Here is a 20,810-nt window from a genome sequence, read left to right on the forward strand (position 1 = left end):
ATAGAGGCAGGCAAGCAGGCCACCCCAGATGTCCCTTTTTCTGGATTGTTTTTAAATCATTATTAAAATCTTTCTATTTCTCTTCATTAAAACATTTGATTATGCTATAAAACTTTTCTCCTTTAGATGGCATTCAAGAATCAAACACTGGCAATCCCTACTTTCTCACAATTTAAATGCTCCTTGATTCCGAACAATAAAGTAGTTAATCTTCTGCATTGGGTCTTGGCAAGAAACAGAAGGTCTCTGTGACAACTGCTGTTTTGCAACAGGCTTTTCTTTCTTTCAGATCTGAATTAAATGCTAAGATTCAGGGTTCCCTATACGCATGAATCTCAGGGCCCCAATAGGCCTGAAGTTCAATACTTAACTCCTTATGATTAAGAAATGTGCCTTCTTAATATCTATGATTATATATATGTGGATACATAAAATTCCCCATTAACTAAGCAAGGTAGATCTGTGTTCCTATGCAATTTATGCATCTGATTATGCTGTTAATAAAATAGTCTTTAAAAATGAAACCAGTATATTATCTTGGTTCCTTTCATATCTGCTTTACATCTAGCTTTAGCTATACAGTAAGGCCCCACTCATACAGCGGGTTATGTTCCAGACCCCCGCCTAAAAGCAAAACCCACCGAAAAGCAGAACTCTGTCAATAAAATGGCTCCCGATGCCCGAAAAATGGTGTAAAAGCAGAACAAGCGCCGTATGAGTGGGATCTTACTCTAATTGAAAGCCGCTGTATTAGCAGAATGCTGAAAAGCGGGCCATCGAAAAGCAGGGCCCTACTGTAGTTGATCAGTTTATCAGCTACAGCAACAGTAAGAGGCTGCTGTACATTGCAAGACAATGACCTCCTTGGGACTCATTTCTAAATATGCTATACTGTTGATTTACCTTAAATAAATATAGGCATAAGAATCATGTTTGTGAAAATTTGGAAGAACAACCACAAGCCCAGTAAGAAGGAATTAATTAGAAGCCTATGAGAACAGATGGGTATTGTTAAACTAATGATAATGTTAAGGAAGCAGAGGATGAGGAATGATTAAATAGCTGGAGGCCAGTTGTGCAATATTTAAGAAAAGAGCATTGTTGGGATTGAGAGTAGATTGTATATTGTTGTTGTTGTTGTTGTTGTTATTTATTACATTTGTATACCGCCCCATAGCCAAAGCTCTCTGGGCGGTTTACAACAATTAAAAACATTAAAAACAAATATACAAATTTAAAAACAACAATTTAAAAACACATGCTAAAATGCCTGGGAGAAGAGGAAAGTCTTGACCTGGTGCCAAAAAGGTAACAGTGTTGGTGTCAAAAAGATCATTCCATAATTTGGGGGCCACCACTGAGAAGGCCCTCTCCCTTGTTGCCAGACTCCCAGCTTCCCTCGGAGGAGGCAACTGGAGGAGGGCCTTTGATGTTGAGTGTAGTGTACAGGTGGGTTCGTGCTGGGAGAGGCGTTCCATCAGGTATTGTGGTCCCAAGCTGTGTAAGGCTTTATAGGTTAAAACGAGCACCTCCAATCGAGCTCAGAAACATACAGGCAGCCAATGCAAGCGGGCCAGAATCGGTTTTACATGTTCAAACCGTCTAGTCCCTGTTACCAATCTGGCCTCTGCATTTTGCACAAGCTGCAGTTTCCGAACCATCTTCAAAGGCAGCCGCATGTAGAGTGCATTGCAGTAATTTAACTTGGAGGTTACCAGAGCATGGACAACTGAAGCCAGGTTATCCCTGTCCAGATAGGGGTGTAACTGGGCCACCAACGAAGTTGGTAGAAGGCTATGCCATCGACACCACCTGGGCCTCAAGTGACAGAGATGGTTCTAGGAGAACTCCTAAGCTACGAACCTGCTCCTTCAGGGGGAGTGCAACCCCATCCAGGACAGGTTGGACATCCACCATCCAGTCAGATGAACCACCGACTAGCAGCATCTCAGTCTTGTCTGGATTAAGCCTCAGTTTATTAGTCCTCATCCAGTCCATTGTCGCAGCCAGGCACCGATTCAGCACATTGACAGCCTCACCTGAAGAAGATGAAAAGGAGAAATAGAGCTGCGTGTCATCAGCATACTGATGGTGGTACACTCCAAAGCTCCAGATGACTGCACCCAATGGTTTCATGTAGATGTTGAACAGCATAGGGGACAGAACTGACCCCTGCAGAACCCCATACTGGAGAGTCCAGGGTGCTGAGCAATGTTCCCCAAGCGCCACCTTCTGGAGCCAACCCGCCAAGTAGGAGCGGAACCACTGCCATGCAGTCCTTCCCACTCCCAACTCAGCCAGTCGTCCCAGAAGGATACCATGGTCGATGATATCGAAAGCCACTGAGAGATCAAGGAGAATCAACAGAGTCACACTCCCCCGTCTCTCTCCCAACAGAGGTCATCATACAAGGTGACCAAGGCTGTTTCCATGCCAAAAACAGGCCTGAAACCCGTCTGAAATGGATCCAGATAATCGGTCTCATCCAAGAGTATCTGGAGCTGGCCTGCCACCACTCGTTCAAGTACCTTGCCCATTAATGGAACATTTGCCACTGGACTATAGTTATTAAGATTTTCTGGGTCCAGGGAGGATCTCTTTAGGAGTGGTCTCACTACTGCCTCTTTCAGGCAGCCAGGACCACCCCCTCTCGCAGAGAGGCATTAATCACTTCCCTGGCCCAGCTGGCTGTTCCATCCCTGCTAGCTTTTATTAGCCAAGAAGGGCAAGGATCCAGTACAGAAGTGGTTGCACGAACCTGTCCAAGCACCTTGTCAACATCCTCAAGCTGTACCAACTGAAAGTCATCCAAGAAATTGGGACAAGGCTGTGCTCTGGATACCTCACTTGATTTACCTGTTATAACACTGGAATCTAAGTCCTGGCGTATGCTAAAGATTTTATCCTGGAAGTGCCTAGCAAATTCATTACAGCGAGCCTCAGATGGATCTACCATGTCCCTGGGGCCCAAGTGTAATAGCCCCCCCCACAATTCTGAAGAGCTCTGCTGGGCGGCACATTGATGATTTGATAGTGGCAGCAAAATATTGGTTTTTTGCTGCCCTCACTGCCCCTAAATACAGCTTACCATAGGCACTTACCAGTGTGTAATTGCATCCACCAGGAGTTCGTCTCCATCTGCTCTCAAGCCGTCTCCTATATTGTCTCATCGCTTTCAGTTCTGGGGTATACCATGGAGCTGTATGAGCTCTACACAGGAGAGGGAGCTCAGGAGCAATCATGTCAACCGCTTGGGTCATTTCTGTATTCCAAGTTCAACCAGGGTTTTGACAGGAGCGCAAGCCCTATCTGCCGGAAAACTCCCCAGAGCCCTTTGGAAACCATCCGGATCCATTAGTCTCTGGTGATGGACCAACTTAATAGGTCCCCCACCCTTGCAGAGGGGAAAAGCCACTGTAAGTCTAAACTTCAGCAAGCAGTGATCTGTCCATGACAGAGGGACTGATGTAATGCCCCCCACATTCAGATCACCAACTCCATGTCCAGTTGCAAAAACCAAATCTAGAGTATGCCCTGCTACATTTGTTGGGCCAATGGTGTATTGGGACAGTCCCATGGTTGTCATGGAGACCATGAAATCCTGAGCCGCCCTGGATAAGGTGGCCTCGGCATGGATGTTGACATCCCCCAGAACCAACATTCTGGGGGATCTCAACAGTATAGTTATAATGCAAATTTCTTCCAAGGATATGTTGTGGTGTTCTGTTTGTTTTGTTTTGGCTGTGGGCTCACTAGTCACTTCATAAGCAGCAAGAATGGTTTTTCTGGCTGTGTTTTGAAGTGATTCTGCCCTCGGCTGGACACACTTCCCTTTCCCACTGCTGACTTCAGACCTTTCAGGACCATGCATAGCAAAGTGCTGGAGCAATCACTATCTCTGCCAGAGACTACAACAAAGCATTTCCATTGGCCACACCTGCAGGTGCAATGGGTTGATCTACCAATCAATTGTGAAATCTGTCTGAAGCTGAATTTAAAACACACACAAACACACTCTCTTGAGCTGATTTGACCAGGTTTTAGAATAAAAAGGGGTGTGACTAGTGTTGCCCCCATTTTCACAAAAGAGAGGTGGAGAGGTATGGGAACCAGCACAACAGCGTGTCTCTGATCTTTGTAGACCCATTTTTGCATAGAATTTCTCAGAACAGATGAAGTGCAGCTTTAAAAAGTTGTGCTTCTTTTATTATTTGATGTATTCCTTTTATGCATTTTATCACTCTCTGCATATAATTTTATCTTACCCTTGCAAAGCTACTTCAAAGCCTGAATTGAACCATAGGAGAAAAACCTGATCTATATGTGATGTTATACCATTGTAATGAGCCAAAATAATCAGAGATCCCTCCATATCTTGTAAGACCCAATTTATTTTAATTAATTGTATAACCCCTGCTATTATTTTGTTTTTAGAATATCCCAAGAAATGAAAAGCCAACTAGAATATATAAGAATTTTTCATCTTATTTTTACTTTTGATCTGAAGACCTCTTAAAAGATGTGAAAGCTAGAACAACTTATCTAGTTTGTCAAATATAACAACAATTAATATTATTAATTGCTTCTCATGTAAAAATCTGTAAGCAACTGGCAAAGCTTTAAACACAAAGAATAGCATGGGGGGGGGGGAAACAAAAGGTAATAGTGGTGACCTGCAAGGTATGTGCAATGTTTATTTTCTTGCCTGAGAACAACATGGTGTACATGTGAAACAAGTGCAAGCTGCTGGCACTGTGGAAGAAAAAGTGAGGCCTGTTTGGTATTTAAAAATGAAATAGGAACAGTTTCATTGTCCTATTTCTTAGCAGAGATATAAATGCAAGCAGTAGAGTGAGAATCAACTAGCCCACCTTTCTCTTCCCTCAGACACAAATAATAACAAACACAATCTTCTTAGGTAAAAGATAAAGAATGTTTACTGATGACCTTTCATATGTTCAGGAAACATAGGATCTAGCTTAGGTAGAAAAGTAGAAGTCTCAGTCCATGATAATGGTCATCTTGGAGAGGAGCATGTGCATGCTTCACTCTCCTCAGGCTTAATGGAGAATACGCAAAAACTACCAGACAAAGGAGGAGGAAGAGAAGCCAGGTAACCTCACCCTTTAGGAAGTTACATCACTGGTAAACAGGTACATGGGATGTTCCCCAAAATATCCCTTAAAGGGAATCATAGAATCTCTGAGTTGGGGCCTATAAGGCCATTGAGTCCATCCCCCTGCTCAATGCAGGAATCCAAATTCTAGCATACCTGACAGGTGGCTGCTCAGATGCCTCTTGAATACCTCCAGTGTTGGAGAGCCCACCACCTCCCTCGGTAATTGGTTCCAATGTTGTACTACTATAACAGTTAGGAAGGTTTTTTTCCTGATGTTCAGTCGAAATCTGGCTTCCTGTAATTTGAGCCCATTATTCCACATCCTGCATTCTAGAACAATTGAGAAGAGATCCTGGCCCTCCTCTGTGTGACATTTCAAGTCCTTGAAGAGTGCTATCATATCTCTCCTAAGTCTTTTCTTCTCAAGACTAATTAAGCCCAGCTCTTTCAGTCCCTCCTCATAGGGCTTTGTTTCCAGTCCTCTGATCGTCCTTGTTGCACTCCTCTGAACCTATTCTAGATTGTCTGCATCCTTCTTGAAGTGTGGTGTGCAGAACTGGATGCAAAACTCAAGATGAGGCCTAACCAGTGCCAAATAGAGGGGAACCAATACTTCATGCGATTTGGAAACTATACCTCTGTTAAGGCAGCCTAAAATAACATTTACCTTTTTTGCAGCCACATCACACTGTTGGCTCATATTCACCTTGCTTATTCTAACAAGGTCTGGAACAGAGGGTGGCCACACTCAAGAGTATAAGAGAAGACGAAGAGTTCTTAGACAGAAAGCTCGAACAACAGCAAAGAAAACTGCAGGAGGTGGAAGAACAGTAATTTGAAGCAGAAGAGAAGAGTGCTGAGAACAATGCAGTGGAGGAAACTCCATGGAAAAGGGTGACAGGAGCAGAAGATCTAGAAGACACTCTGCACTGGTGGAACTATGGAGCCGCTTTCAGGTACTTGAGGATGAAACTGGAGGACAGCCTGTGGGGGAAGAATTACAGGAGGTCCCGCATAACAGTAAGTGAGAGGCTGAAGCTCAGTCAAGCAGAAGCAACAAGACTATATCTCACAACAACAAGAGGAGAGTGGTAGTTGTAAGAGACTCCCTACTGCGTAGGATTGAAACCCAAGTATGATGAGAAGACCCTTGGACGCACCAGGTATGCTGTCTCCCCAGAGGAAGGATTATAGATGTGACTGAAGGGTTGCCATCACTCATAAAGTCCACTGACACATATCCCTTTCTTCTCATCCATGTGGGAAGGAATGATACTGCCAAACGAAGCTACAACAAATCATGTCAGACTGTGAAGCTCTGGGAAGGAAATAGTTTTCCCCTGGAAGAGGAGCAAAAAGGGAAAGAAAAATACTCCAGGTGAATGACTGGCTATGAAGGTGGTGCCGACGCAAGAGATTGGATTCTGGGAGCTCGGGCTATGCTTCTTGGAAGCTGGACTGCTGGCAAGTGATGGGTTGCACCTCACAAGGACTGGGAAGAATGTGCTTGGCCATAACATGATGACCTTCATCAAGAGGGCTTATACTGAATCCTAATGGGGAGGGAGACGTAAACTTGGAGGTAACGATTGAGAAAGGCTTATGCACAGTAACAAGTACTACAAGAATGGCTCTAATGGGGCCCAGTATTGATAAAAAGCTAGGAAGGAAGCCATACTATAAATCACATGGCCTTTGTTTGTATACTAATGCCAAGAGTATGGAAACAAATAGGATGAACTTGAACTCTTAATACGACTTAATAGGTATAACTGAAACTTGGTGGGATGACTGGAGTACAGCTGCTGAAGGCTATAACTTGTTCAAAAAGAACAGAAGGAAAGGGAGGCAGACTCACACTGTATGTTAAAAACATATATCCCTGCACAGAAATACAGGAGGACGAGCTTGGTAGCCCCACCGAGAGTATCTGGATTAAAATAAATGGGGCAAGGAATAAAAGGAACAAGGTGGTTGGAGTCTACTATTGATCACTCAATAAAGGAGAAGATGTGTATGAAACATTTGAAAAACAAATTGCCAATGTTTCGAGGAGGCATGATGTAGTAGTAATGGGGGACTTCAATTACCCTGAAATCTGTTCAGAGATAAATTCTGCCAAGCACAGCCCCTCCAAGAAATTCCTGACCTGTGTTGCTGATAACTTTCTCCTATAGAAAGTGGATGAAAGAACTGCAAGATCAGCTATCTTTGACGATTCTAACCAATAAAGATGACTTAGTGGATGAAGTGACACTTACGAGATCTCTGGGGGAAAGTGACCATGTTATACTCAAGTTCTTGATTTTAAAGGAAGCAAAAGCTGAGAGTAGCCATACACATATCCTGGATTTCAGGAAAGTGATTTTAGTAAACTCCAAACAATGGTAACTAAGGTTTCATGGCAAGCAACCCTAATGAGAAAGGAGTCCAAGATGGGTGGGAATTTCTAAAAAAGGAAATTCTAAAGACAATTGCAAACAATTCCAAGGAAAAAAGGTGGAAAACAACAGAAGAAGTCAATGCGGCTTCACGAAAAGCTTAGAGATGACCTGAAAATGAAAAAGGACACATACAGGAAGTGGAAGGAAGGTCAGGCCACAAAGGAAGAGTAGACAGGTAGCACAGGACTGCAGGGATGGTGTTAGGAAAGCTAAAGCTGAAAATGAGCTGAGATTTGCAATGCTAAAAGCAACAAAAAAGCTTTCTTCGGGTACATCCATAGTAAAAGACAGAGAAAAGAAATGGTAGTACAGTTACTCAATGAGGATGGCAAAATAACAGATGACAAAAAAGGCAGAAGTGCTCAATTCCTACTCTGACTTAGTCTTTTCTTAAAAGAGAAATACCGTCTGAAAGACTGTCTTATCCCTTATATACCTAGTCAATCATTGCGCTCTGCAGGTGAGGACCTCCTGCAGATACCATCTTATCAGGAGGTCCGTTCCGCACAACATAGGAAATGGATCTTTAGTGTGGTGGCACCTACCCTGTGGAATTCCCTCCCCTTAAAAATTAGACAGGCACCATCTCTGTTATTTTTTTGGCACCTATTGAAGACCTTCCTCTTTCAACAAGCCTTTTAAGTTGATATCTTATCCCAGTCTGCCTCTGTGCTGGAATTGCTTTTTAATATGTTTTTAAACCTTAAAAAAAATGTTTTTAACCTTTTTTTAAAGATGTCTTGAAAGCTTTTTAAAAAATGTTTTGAAAGATGTTTTGTTTTAATGTATTTTAAAGTCTGTTTTTATGATGTTTTAAAGTGTTTTTAGTGCTTTTGTTTGCTGCCCTGGGCTCCTGCTGGGAGGAAGGGTGGGATATCAATCAATCAATCATTCAAAGAGGGTCTATGATCCTCCTGGCAAATGTGAAGCTGAAAGGGCAGGATTGCAGCTTGAGATTGATAGACAAATGGTCAAGAAATACCTAATCACTTTGAATGAGTTCAAATCTCCAGGGCTTGATGAACGGCATCCTCGAGTACTGAAGGAACTGGCTGAAGAACTCTTGGAACCACTGTCCAATATCTTTCAAGAAGGCATGACATAGCAGTAATGGGAGACTTCAATTACCCCAATATCTATTGGGAGATAAATTCTGCCAAACAGAGCCCCTCCAAGAAATTCTTGACTTGTGTTGCTGATAATGTTCTCCTATAGAAAGTGGAGGAAGGAACTAGAGGATCAGCTATCCTTGACTTGATTCTAACCAGAACCACTCTCAGAACCACTGTCTATTATCTTTGCAAAAACATGGAGGATGGGTGAACTGCCGATGACTACAGGAGGGCTAATATTGTCCCTATCTTCAAAAAGAGCAAAAAGGAAGAACCTGGGAATGACAGATCAGTCAGCCTGACATCAATCCCTGGGAAAATTCTGGATCAGATTATAAAGTGATCAGTCTGTAAACACCTTAAAAACAATGCAGTGATTACTAGAAGCCAACATAGAATTATCAGAACAAATCATACCAGGTAATCTTATCTCATTGTTTGATCAGGTAACCTTCCTGGTAGGCTGTGGGAATGCTTTGAACATAATATATCTCAACTTCAGCAAAACTTTTCACAAAGTGCCACATGATATTCTGATTACCAAGCGATCTGTATATATGAGTTGGATGGAACAATAATCAAGTGGATCCATAGGTGGCTACAGAATCATACTCACGGGTGCTTATCAATGGTTCCTTCTCAAAGTGGGAGGAGGTAACGAGCGGGATACAGCAGGGCTTGGTTGTGGGCCCAGTGCTCTTCAACATTTTTAATAATGACTTGGATGAGGAGGTGCAGGGAATGCTTATCAACTATGCAGATGATACAAGATTGGGAGGAATAGCTAATATCCTGGAGGACAGAAACAAAATTCAAAGTGATCTTGATAGGGTGGAGCATTGGGCTGAAAACAACAGAATGAAATATAAAGGGATAAGTGCAAAGTTCTACACCTAGGAAAAAGAAACCAAATGCACAGTTATAAGATGAGGGACACTTGGCTTAGCACTACTACATGCAAGAAAGATCTTGGAATTGTTGTTGATCACAAGGTGAATATGAGCCAACAGTGTGATGTGGCTGCAAAAAAGGTAAATGTTATTTTAGGCTGCCTTAACAGAGGTATAGTTTCCAAATCGCATGAAGTATTGGTTCCCCTCTATTTGGCACTGGTTAGGCCTCATCTTGAGTTTTGCATCCAGTTCTGCACACCACACTTCAAGAAGGATGCAGACAATCTAGAATAGGTTCAGAGGAGTGCAACAAGGACGATCAGAGGACTGGAAACAAAGCCCTATGAGGAGGGACTGAAAGAGCTGGGCTTAATTAGTCTTGAGAAGAAAAGACTTAGGAGAGATATGATAGCACTCTTCAAGGACTTGAAATGTCACACAGAGGAGGGCCAGGATCTCTTCTCAATTGTTCTAGAATGCAGGATGTGGAATAATGGGCTCAAATTACAGGAAGCCAGATTTCGACTGAACATCAGGAAAAAAACCTTCCTAACTGTTATAGTAGTACAACATTGGAACCAATTACCGAGGGAGGTGGTGGGCTCTCCAACACTGGAGGTATTCAAGAGGCATCTGAGCAGCCACCTGTCAGGTATGCTAGAATTTGGATTCCTGCATTGAGCAGGGGGATGGACTCAATGGCCTTATAGGCCCCAACTCAGCGATTCTATGATTCTATGAACATAAAATCAAAAGGGGGAAGAGAATAAAAAACAATTCATTACAATAAAAAACATACCAAAATCAACAGAACAATTTCAGTAAAACAGCAGCAAAAATGTTGAGCAGCAAAACATAATATCCAGCAAATCACCTCATTGATGGGAAGTGGACACAATCCTCAAAGTGTCCTTAAAATAGTGCAACTGATTTCAGTGAGTGACCTGAAAATTTCAGCTTTAATTCTAAACACAAGTCTTGCTGATGGTAATTAGTAGTATAGTGACAAATTCAGAAGTACAGGGTCCCTTCATGATAGTCAAGCAACATTCCCTCACAGCAACGCCCCCTCGTTCACTCACTTGCTCTCTGTTGTCATCTCTACACTCCTCAGTTCTTCTCATCTGCAATTTCTCTCACAACAACAGATGTCCCTAGGAGCCAATCAGCATGAAAGGGGAGTGTGTGAGCTACTGAGAAGAGTCTTCTCAGTGGGTGTCGAGAGGATGAGCTGGGCTCCTGGGGGGTTGTCAGAAGAGGATTCAAATGGCTGGCAGAGGGAGGAGGGAGGAACTTACCCTCTGTGGAGCGAAGCCAAAACAGAGGACATGCCAGAGATAGGGTCGCCTAGCAACGGGGAGCCTGAGAGCCTTCAAGTTTTAGAATCCCCCCCAGACATTCCCAGGCCCTCCCTTCTCCGCAGCTCAGAGCAAGAGGGAGGGCTGATCACAGCAGAAAGGCGGAGAGATGGTTTACCCTCAGCTCCTCCTTTATCACCCATAGGGGAATCGGACACTTCAGAAGAGGAGGAGGTGATGCCTCCCCCCTCACCACGCACACGCAGACGGTTGAAAAGACAGGAGAGAAGGGGGAAAGGCGGGCAGTACCTGAGGGGGAGTTAAGGAGGAGCGAAAGGTTGCGCGCCCGTTTAGCCCCTTCTTAAAGAACAGGCGGGAAGCAGCCCCTGACTCTGTCAACTTTCTCCCAATGTCGCAGGACCTGTATCCCTGTATTGCTTCATGAGAGAGCGCAGTCTTTGGTGGACATTACTCTAATAAAACACGAATTAACTACAACCTCTGGTCTGGTTCCTGAGTCGCATCCTGGGCCTGACAGCTTGACAGAGCCACCTAAATCACCCTCAACGCTCTCTTCACTTGACTGGGACAAGATGTCAAAGGGAGCAGCGGGGGGGACGAACTCCACTTCTGAGACGGAAGAAGTGAAACTCTTGAGGACTAAGGTAGCTGAATTGCAGATGGATGTCCAAGCCCTGCTAGCAGCAGTCAAGGCGCTGAAGACAGATAATCAAACCTTGAAGGCCACGATAGACCAGATGCAAACAGCCCCTCCAGCTGCCGCAGTAAAGGTTCCCATTGGATTGCCCCCAAAATACGCGGGACAAAGTGATCAGTTGGCAACTTTCGTGGCTCAATGTGAGTTATATCTGGATGTCAGGCACATGGAGTTTCCAGACGATGGGGCTAAAGTGGCCTTCGTGATTAGCCTCCTGGAGGGAGAAGCTGCAAAATGGGTGACTCCGTATCTCGTGAGAAAAGATACTGTCTTAAGAAGGTACAGAGGATTTATACAGGAGATGACCGAGATGTTCCAAGACCCGCAAAGAGCTGAAACAGTAGCGCGGCAACTAGGCGCTCTGAAGCAAGCTAAAGGGACTGTTTCCGAGTACACTAACGCTTTTAAAATTCTGTCCCAGGAAACTGGTTACAATGACGCCGCCCTGATGTTTATGTACCGGAGTGGATTAAATGCTGAAATCCTGGATGAGTTGGCCAGGACCTCCCCCCCCGCTGACCTACCAGGGTTCATCCGGCTATGCCTACAGATAGATCACCGGATGGAAGGAAGGCGCCTGGAAAGGAAGCAGGAGGTCCCGAGATACTCAGCCTCGGCATCTCACAGCAAGACCCTTCCCTCTGCAGGAATGGCAGGTAATGCAGCTGAGGGACAGGGAGGGGCTAGGCCAAGACTGTCAGAAAAAGAAAAGGAAAGACGCCGCCGAGAATGTTTATGCTTTTATTGTTCAAAGCCGGGCCACGTGGCCAGAGACTGTGGACTAAAAGGGGGGAAAGCCGAGCCGTTGGGAAACTAGAACACCCAGTCCACGTGCAGGCCAGTGGACTGGGGACAGCGTTGTATAAAGGCCCCCCAACGATCCAACCTCCCTCAAAGGGGGTGTTGGTCTTGCCTATTCGGATTACAACTTCCAGAGGAGTGGTGTTTAATTCCACTGCCTTAATTGACAGTGGAGCCTCCACAAATTTTATTGATGTAAAGTTAGTCAAGCGTCATGGAATTTCCCGGTGGAAACTGAACGCTCCCCTAGCTGTGGAGACTATCGATGGGAGACCCCTGAAGTCAGGAGGGGTGACACAAGCCACGGAGGAAGTGAAACTTCAAATCCCCGGGCACGAAGAGTTCATTTCGCTATACGTGTCAGATCTCTCGAACTTTGAGGTGATTCTGGGAATGCCCTGGCTAGCAAAGCATGAACCCACAATAAGTTGGAAGGAGGCGGTGGTGTGGTTCACCTCACAGTATTGCCAGGAGAACTGTCAACCTGAAGGAATCAAGAACACCTTAGCGGGGGCAGTGCAAGAGATCGAGCAAGTGACCCTGCCGCCAAAGTATGAAGAATTCAAAGATGTGTTTGATGAAAAGGAGGCAGAGACTTTACCCCCCCCACCGCCCTTATGACTGTGCGATTGATCTAGTGCCAGGAGCCAGCATTCCATCAGGGAGAATCTACTCTCTCACAGAGATTGAGAGGGAGGCCCTGAAGGAATTCCTGGATAAAAACCTGAGACGAGGATTCATACGCCCCTCACAATCCCCTGCTGGAGCACCACTATTGTTTGTGAAAAAGAAGGGGGGGGACTCAGACCCTGTAACGACTATCACGCATTGAACCAGATCACCATCCCCAACAGCTACCCGCTGCCCCTGATCTCAGAGTTGCTGGACCGACTGCACTCTGCAAAAATCTTCACGAAGTTGGATTTGAGAGGAGCGTACAATCTGATCAGGATGAAGCAGGGAGATGAATGGAAAACAGGGTTCTTGACCGCTTACGGACAGTATGAATACCTGGTCATGCCGTTCGGACTTTGTGGAAGACCAGGAATTTTTCAAAAATTCATGAATGACGTGTTTAGAGACTTGTTGGACACATATGTAATCTGTTACTTAGATGATATCCTGGTGTTCTCAAAGAACCAGGAAGACCACGACCAGCATGTGAAGACGGTGTTGCAGAGACTGAGAGAAAATCACCTGTATGCTAAATTAGAGAAATGTGGATTTGACCTCAAGTCTCTAGACTTCCTTGGATATCGAATCTCAGCAGAAGGCGTGGAGATGGACCCAGGGAAAGTAAGCTGTATATTGGACTGGGGCCAACCTGTCACCAAAAAGGATGTACAACGGTTTTTGGGGTTTGCCAATTATTACAGAAAGTTCATTCCAGCGTTTTCCAAATTGACAGCTCCTCTGACTGACTGTTTAAGGGGAAAGAAGAAGTTTCAATGGACAGAGAATGCCACCCAGGCCTTTGAGGAGCTGAAGAGAAGGTTCGCTTCCGAGCCCATTCTGCACTTTGCTGACCCGACCCGCCCTTTCATCGTGGAAGCAGATGCTTCAGATTTTGCTATCGGGGGGGGGTCCTTCTGCAATTAGACCAAGAAGGAAAGGAGCTGCACCCCTGTGCGTACTTCTCTCGGAAGTTAAAGCCTGCAGAGAAGAATTACACAGTTTGGGAGAAGGAGCTGCTGGCCATCAAGGACTCTTTTGAAAACTGGAGACAATACCTAGAGGGGGCCCCTCATCAGATCGAAGTGCGCTCCGACCACAAGAACCTGGAAAGCCTCCAAACTGCCAGAAAGCTGAACCAGAGACAAATAAGATGGTCCCAGTTCTTCACCAGGTTTAACTTCAAGATCACTTACCAAGCCCAAGCCAAAAACCAGAGAGCTGATGCCTTATCCAGACAGCCACAGTACAAAGAAAGTGAATCCGAGGACCAGCCTCAGTACGTGATCCCGCCAGAGAAATTAATGTTGGGATCATGCCAGTCTTCGTGGGAAGAGGAACTCAAAAAGGCACAACAAGAAGATGCAGACGTACTAAAATATGGGCAGGAGACGGGACAAAGTCAAGACTCAGAAGTAACCTTTCACTGGAGGAATGGACTATTATGGTTCAAAACAGCCAGATATGTGCCAGAAGGAGAATTAAGGCTCAGAATCCTATGCCAGTGCCATCATTCCATCACAGCGGGACACTTTGGGATTTACAAGACCATTCAGAACGTGGCCAAGGACTTCTGGTGGCCTAAAATGCGTAGGGATATTGAAAGCTATGTAAAGTCCTGTTCTGTCTGTCTGCGGACAAAAACACAAACAGGAAAACCAGCAGGACTGTTACAACCGCTACCTGTCCCACATGAACCCTGGAAGGATCTCTCCATGGATTTTATAACTGATCTACCCAAATCCCAAGGAATGACAGCCGTTTTAGTCGTGGTAGATCTACTCACCAAAATGGCGCATTTCCTCCCTTGTGCAGGGGCCTTAGAGGCTAAGGAAATGGCCAAGTTATTCATCAAAGAAGTCTACCGACTGCATGGGTTGCCCAACAGTGTAGTCTCAGACCGAGGAACTCAGTTCACAGCCAAATTTTGGAGAGCAATGTGGAAACAGTTGCAGACGGAATTAAAACTCTCCTCCGCCCATCACCCCCAGACAGATGGGCAAACGGAACGCTTGAACGCCGTTTTGGAAAGATATTTAAGAAGTTATGTGTCCTATCAACAGACTGACTGGGTATCATATTTGCATTTTGCAGAGTTCGCCTACAACAATTCTCTACACTCCAGCACTCAACAAACCCCATTCTTCGCGAATTATGGATTCCATCCTAAAGTCTTTCCAAGCAGCTCAGAAGGAATGCTGGTACCGGCAGCTGAGGACTTCCTAAAAGAATTGCAAGCGGTGCAACAAACACTGAAACAGCAGTTAAACGAAGCCAAAACAGAGTACAAGCGAGTTGCTGACCTGCACAGGAAGGAGGGCCCCCCCCTTCAACCAGGAGACCAGGTATGGCTGTCCACCCGTGTCCTCCAGATGCCGGGCAAATGTAGAAAATTACAAGACAAAAGGGTGGGTCCTTTTGAAATAGAAACTCAAATTAATCCCGTGGCGTACCGGCTGAAGCTACCTGACACGTTTAAAATACATCCTGTGTTTCATCGATCCCTCTTGACGAAAGCTGCCCCTACCAGTGAGCTGCGACCGGAGGTGCCTCCTGGGTCCCCACTCCTGATAAATGAGCAGCTTGAGTTTGAAGTTGAGGAAATGTTGGATTCCAGGATCAGACGCCACAAGCTGCAGTATTTGATTCACTGGAAGGGCTATGGAGTGGCTGACAGATCATGGGAAAATGCAGATGATGTGCATGCTCCAGAGTTAGTCAAACTTTTCCATCAACGTTTTCCTCACCGCCCCAAGCCAGACAGGGGGAGGGGGGCACAGTTTGAGAAGGGGGATGGTGTCGGGAGGATGAGCTGGGCTCCTGGGGGGTTGTCAGAAGAGGATTCAAATGGCTGGCAGAGGGAGGAGGGAGGAACTTACCCTCTGTGGAGCGAAGCCGAAACAGAGGACATGCCAGAGATAGGGTCACCTAGCAACGGGGAGCCTGAGAGCCTTCAAGTTTTAGAATCCCCCCCAGACATTCCCAGGCCCTCCCTTCTCCGCAGCTCAGAGCAAGAGGGAGGGCTGATCACAGCAGAAAGGCGGAGAGATGGTTTACCCTCAGCTCCTCCTTTATCACCCATAGGGGAATCGGACACTTCAGAAGAGGAGGAGGTGATGCCTCCCCCCTCACTACGCACATGCAGACGGTTGAAAAGACAGGAGAGAAGGGGGGGAAGGCGGGCAGTACCTGAGGGGGAGTTAAGGAGGAGCGAAAGGTTGCGCGCCCGTTTAGCCCCTTCTTAAAGAACAGGCGGGAAGCAGCCCCTTGCTCTGTCAACTTTCTCCCAATGTCGCAGGACCTGTATCCCTGTATTGCTTCATGAGAGAGCGCAGTCTTTGTTGGACATTACTCTAATAAAACACGAATTAACTACAACCTCTGGTCTGGTTCCTGAGTGGCATCCTGGGCCTGACAGTGGCTGACTCACCTCCTTTCACTCTGATTGGCTCCAGTCAGCAGGAAAGGACAAGGAAGCATGTTAGAAGACTCTTCTCAATGGCCAACACACTACCCTTTCACACTGATTGGCTCATAGGATGCTGGAGACACAGGGACTCTGCTGGGACCCTGCTCCTAAAAAAGTAAAGAGTCTAAGACCCCCTGTGACCCTGGATGACTACACCCCTGATTAATGAAACTTATAGACACATAGAGCGGGAAAGCAGTAAAAGACTGATAAGTCCAACTTTCACCAGCCCTTTCCATCTAGATCAAAGCATACAATCCATACCATGTCAGTATGTTTGGGATGCAGCCGGGGCATTGGAAATCTGCTTTCTTTCCCTGCTCTACATTATTAAAGTTAATGTACATTCAATTTCAGGGATCCAAAGAGTCAATATAGGTGCATCCAAGGGATTGGGCATGCTTAATGGAATTTTTGACTTCCTTCATTTGAACAGCAAAACGATATCACGAGCTGTTTTTGAACTTCTGCGCTCCCCAGTTTCCAAAGAGAGTTGCCATGTGGCATACAGAGCTGCTATTTGAGCAGCCAAAGTCCAAAGCTCCCTTGCGCATGTGGATCTAGTTCAAGTTCTTTGGATCCCGGCCACATTTCTCTACTCGGCTGTAATTAAAAACAAAAACAAAATACCAAACATAGATTCAAGGCAGTTTCAGACAAAGCTACTACAATAAGCCAAACACAACTCTGGGCTTCAATCAGCGTAACAAATGTAATACATGCATGCATGTTCAAACATTTGTTTGTTGCATTCATACATTCTTATGTGTACATATAAAACATATCCACACCTTGAAAATTTATTTATTTAATTTTTTTTTTATTTATATCCCGCCCTTCCTCCCAGCAGGAGCCCAGGAAAAAATGCAGTGTGTGATGTGGGTCTGAATTGTCATCTGCAGCCAGGTTTAATCAGTTCAGACAATATGAAGTTGGCGCCTGGCGTTATTCTCCTCAAACCTTTACCAAGGGTCAAGACGTGGTCAGCTTTTGTTACAAATGAAATTCACAAACAGAACTGCAACCATTATCAACATCAGAGATGGAAGCCTGTGCCCCTCCAGATGTTAGACTATGATCCTTGACCATTGTTCATGCTAGCTAGAGCTGAAGTAAGCTGAGAGCCACAGGTTCCCCATCCCTGATTTACCTGGAAAGGAGTAAGACATACTAATTTAGGGTCCGTCCATATGGCTGTATAATCTGCAATGTTATAGCTTTGTATCCTCATTAATTCACTGTTGTCCATATGATGTTGCAAGCTAGTACAGATTTTCATGTTCACAAATCCGCATTAGAAATACCACTTAAAACCCAATATGCTTTCCTAAACCAATAAATTGCATTGAAGTCTGTGCACTTGGATGCAATGCTGAGGACTTTCCTGCAATAGGTTGCCCATGGGCATTCCTCCATCATATGCCAAACCCCTTGTCTCCTTCCCATCTAATAGCAGATCCACAAACCTGCACATGCATGGGAATTAAAAAAAAAGCTTCTGTGCTCTTCCAAAAAAGCGTGTGAAAAGCAAACAACCATGATGGACCAATCACTGAAAAGTAGTGGAGCTTAGGGGAGTGGCCAATGCTAAAGCAATTTAGACAAAAAAAAAAGCCCATATGTATGGATGCTTGATAATCGGGTTTTCACAATCATCCAACCACAAACAGGACATGTATGGATCTTGAGGCCACCAGCCGAATATGGAAAACGCAGATTTTGCAGTTAGGTATGGATGGGACCTTCCTTCTGCAGTTTAGCAGTCCTAATGTCACTGAGGGGGTGGGATTTTTTTGATTGTATTTTTCATCTTGGTCCCAGGGCATGACATGATTTTCTGAAACTAAACTTATCTTGGCCTAGTCAGTGCTGAATGGCAGGCCACCTGGGACCTCTATGTCCACTGCTTTGAGTTTCATCATGGAAGAAAGTTTGGATATAAGTGCAATAAACATCTTTTTGAAGACTTGAAGATATTTAGATAGGGTCAGGCTGAATACCTGCAAGGAGGGCGGCTTATTTCACTCATGCGTCGGAATAGATTACATGCTTGATTGAAACTTCCACATTGACCTACTGTACTCAGTATTGAAAGCAAAGGACATAATATTCTGCAAGTACCTATATGATCCTTCCTGCTTTCCCTATTGCTTGTGTGAGTTGCCACTTCACAAGATAAACATAATGGGTAGCGGGAAGTTCACAGATTTCAGCCAAGACAAATTCTAAGTCCTTGAAAATGCATTTTAGAGCATCAGGGATTATGGAATTTGCAGCATCTATGGCCCACAAATACCTGGATTGCATGGCATGTCACTCAGATGAATAGATTCACACATGTGAGCAAAATAAAAGGCCCAAGGAATACCTGAACTAGCTTTTCCTATTTGTACTGTAATTATAAGGCATTTTAATTCATTTCAGCCAGCAGACTGAAGACGTTTCAAGAGCCCCCCACTCCTCTTGAGAGGTGCTGTTAATGCACATTTAAATGTCAGGATAAATATTGTTTTGTCAGCTTGTTAGTTAGCAATTAGCAGGAACTGTTGAGAAAAATCCCTAAACAGGGACAGGAATCTCATGCAAATGCTGCAGAGGAAGATGTTCTCCATTGATCTAGCATGCTTACAACACAATTTAGCAAGTATGTTAGAACAAATTGCTCCTTTTAACTATAAGCCAATCCATTTGACACTTTTTAATGAAGGCCTGTGTCACACACCAGAATACTTCTCACCTCATTGCTACTCATAAAAAGCAATGATCCATTCAAAGGCTCCTCATATCTCCCATATGAGATTTAAAGGAGACTTGGTTCTCCCAGTTTGGCACAGAAGAGGGAATGTCTTTCCCCATTCCTTTGAAGTTAATAATTAGGATGTTTACAAGATAAAAGAACTCCAAAATTTATCTGTGTAATTTCACTGCTGTCATGTATTAACATTCTCTCCTCCTCTTTTCTCCTCCTACCCAACATCCTTCCTACAAATTCAATCTCTGTTGCTGTTTAGAGTTTTCCTCCAGCATAATGATTGTTTTCATTTGTCTGAATGTAGCAACACAGCCTGTGCATATGTCTCTGTGTGTGTTACATGGAAGGATAAACACAGAGAAGCACGACAGAAAAAGTGGTTTACTCTAAGGATTTAATGAACACTTAGGCAAACAGATCAAAGTCAACATGAGAAGAAATATGCCATTTTTAATTTTGATTATTTCTTCATCTGCGTAACTATCCTTGTGAATAATAGCAGTCTTGCTACAGTAGCAGCAAATCAATTATCTGTGACTTAGGCCATAGTCCAGCACAGAGCTAAATATACATTTAAATCAACTGATTTTAATGGGCTTGTTTGTTTATAGTTTCGTGGGCTTTGTTTTGCTTTTGCTAGTAATAATATATTTTTGCTTTTGCTATAATAGCCAGTCAGGACAAAGATAATGTGATCTTTGGTGTGGGCACTACCCAGCCAGAATTCAGCACTATTAACTTCTACTGCTCATCAGCGCCAAGACACAGCAGAAAGACAATCCTAGTGATAGTAGATCCGCATGAATGGAATTGTTCTTAGTGATTTGAAGAAGCAATGATTTTTGTAAGGACTGAGCACACCGTGGTTACATATGGCAGAGATGTTCAGTGCTCAAATTACTTTTTAAGACAGAGCCCATAACTGCATTTCTAGAAAATTACAGAGAAGCATGATTTGGATAAGACTGGAGAAATCAGGGATGGAGCTTGTGGATTTCATTAAGGGCCGCTATCTTTTCCCCACACCAAGAATGGAGGAAAATATATTGGGGAAGAAGGGAGTGGTGATTCAAGGCAGCAGGAAGAGAAAAAATCCATTTAGATTGCCATCATTCTTACTGGAGGAAAATAGCAATAAACTTACCATCACAATATAAGCGGGGAGAATGATATTCTTGGAGAGAATTAGCCTCTCCAAACCATCAGTCCCCATTTGCCCAAAATAGTTTTTTTATCCAAGGGAAACAACTGCAGCAAAGGAGACATTCTGATGATACCGGTATCACTAAGGCTTACCGGTAGAGAGGTGTGGTGGGGCTCTGGTGAGTTTGGGGCTATGCAAGTGCAGCAGTGGGGGGATTGTCAGATTGGTGACCCACAAGTACAACTGCACAGCCCTCACCTTGCTGTCACCCTGCCCCATTCCCATCTAGGTAAGCAGCAGTGACACCAGTGTCAGGAGAGCATTTCCACCCACCATGTGCACCACTGCTGCTTATGGAGTGAATAAAAGTGACTTGCTGGTGTTCTTC

Source organism: Rhineura floridana, chromosome 9 (assembly GCF_030035675.1).
Source record: "Rhineura floridana isolate rRhiFlo1 chromosome 9, rRhiFlo1.hap2, whole genome shotgun sequence".
Classification (NCBI taxonomy): Eukaryota; Metazoa; Chordata; class Lepidosauria; order Squamata; family Rhineuridae; genus Rhineura; species Rhineura floridana.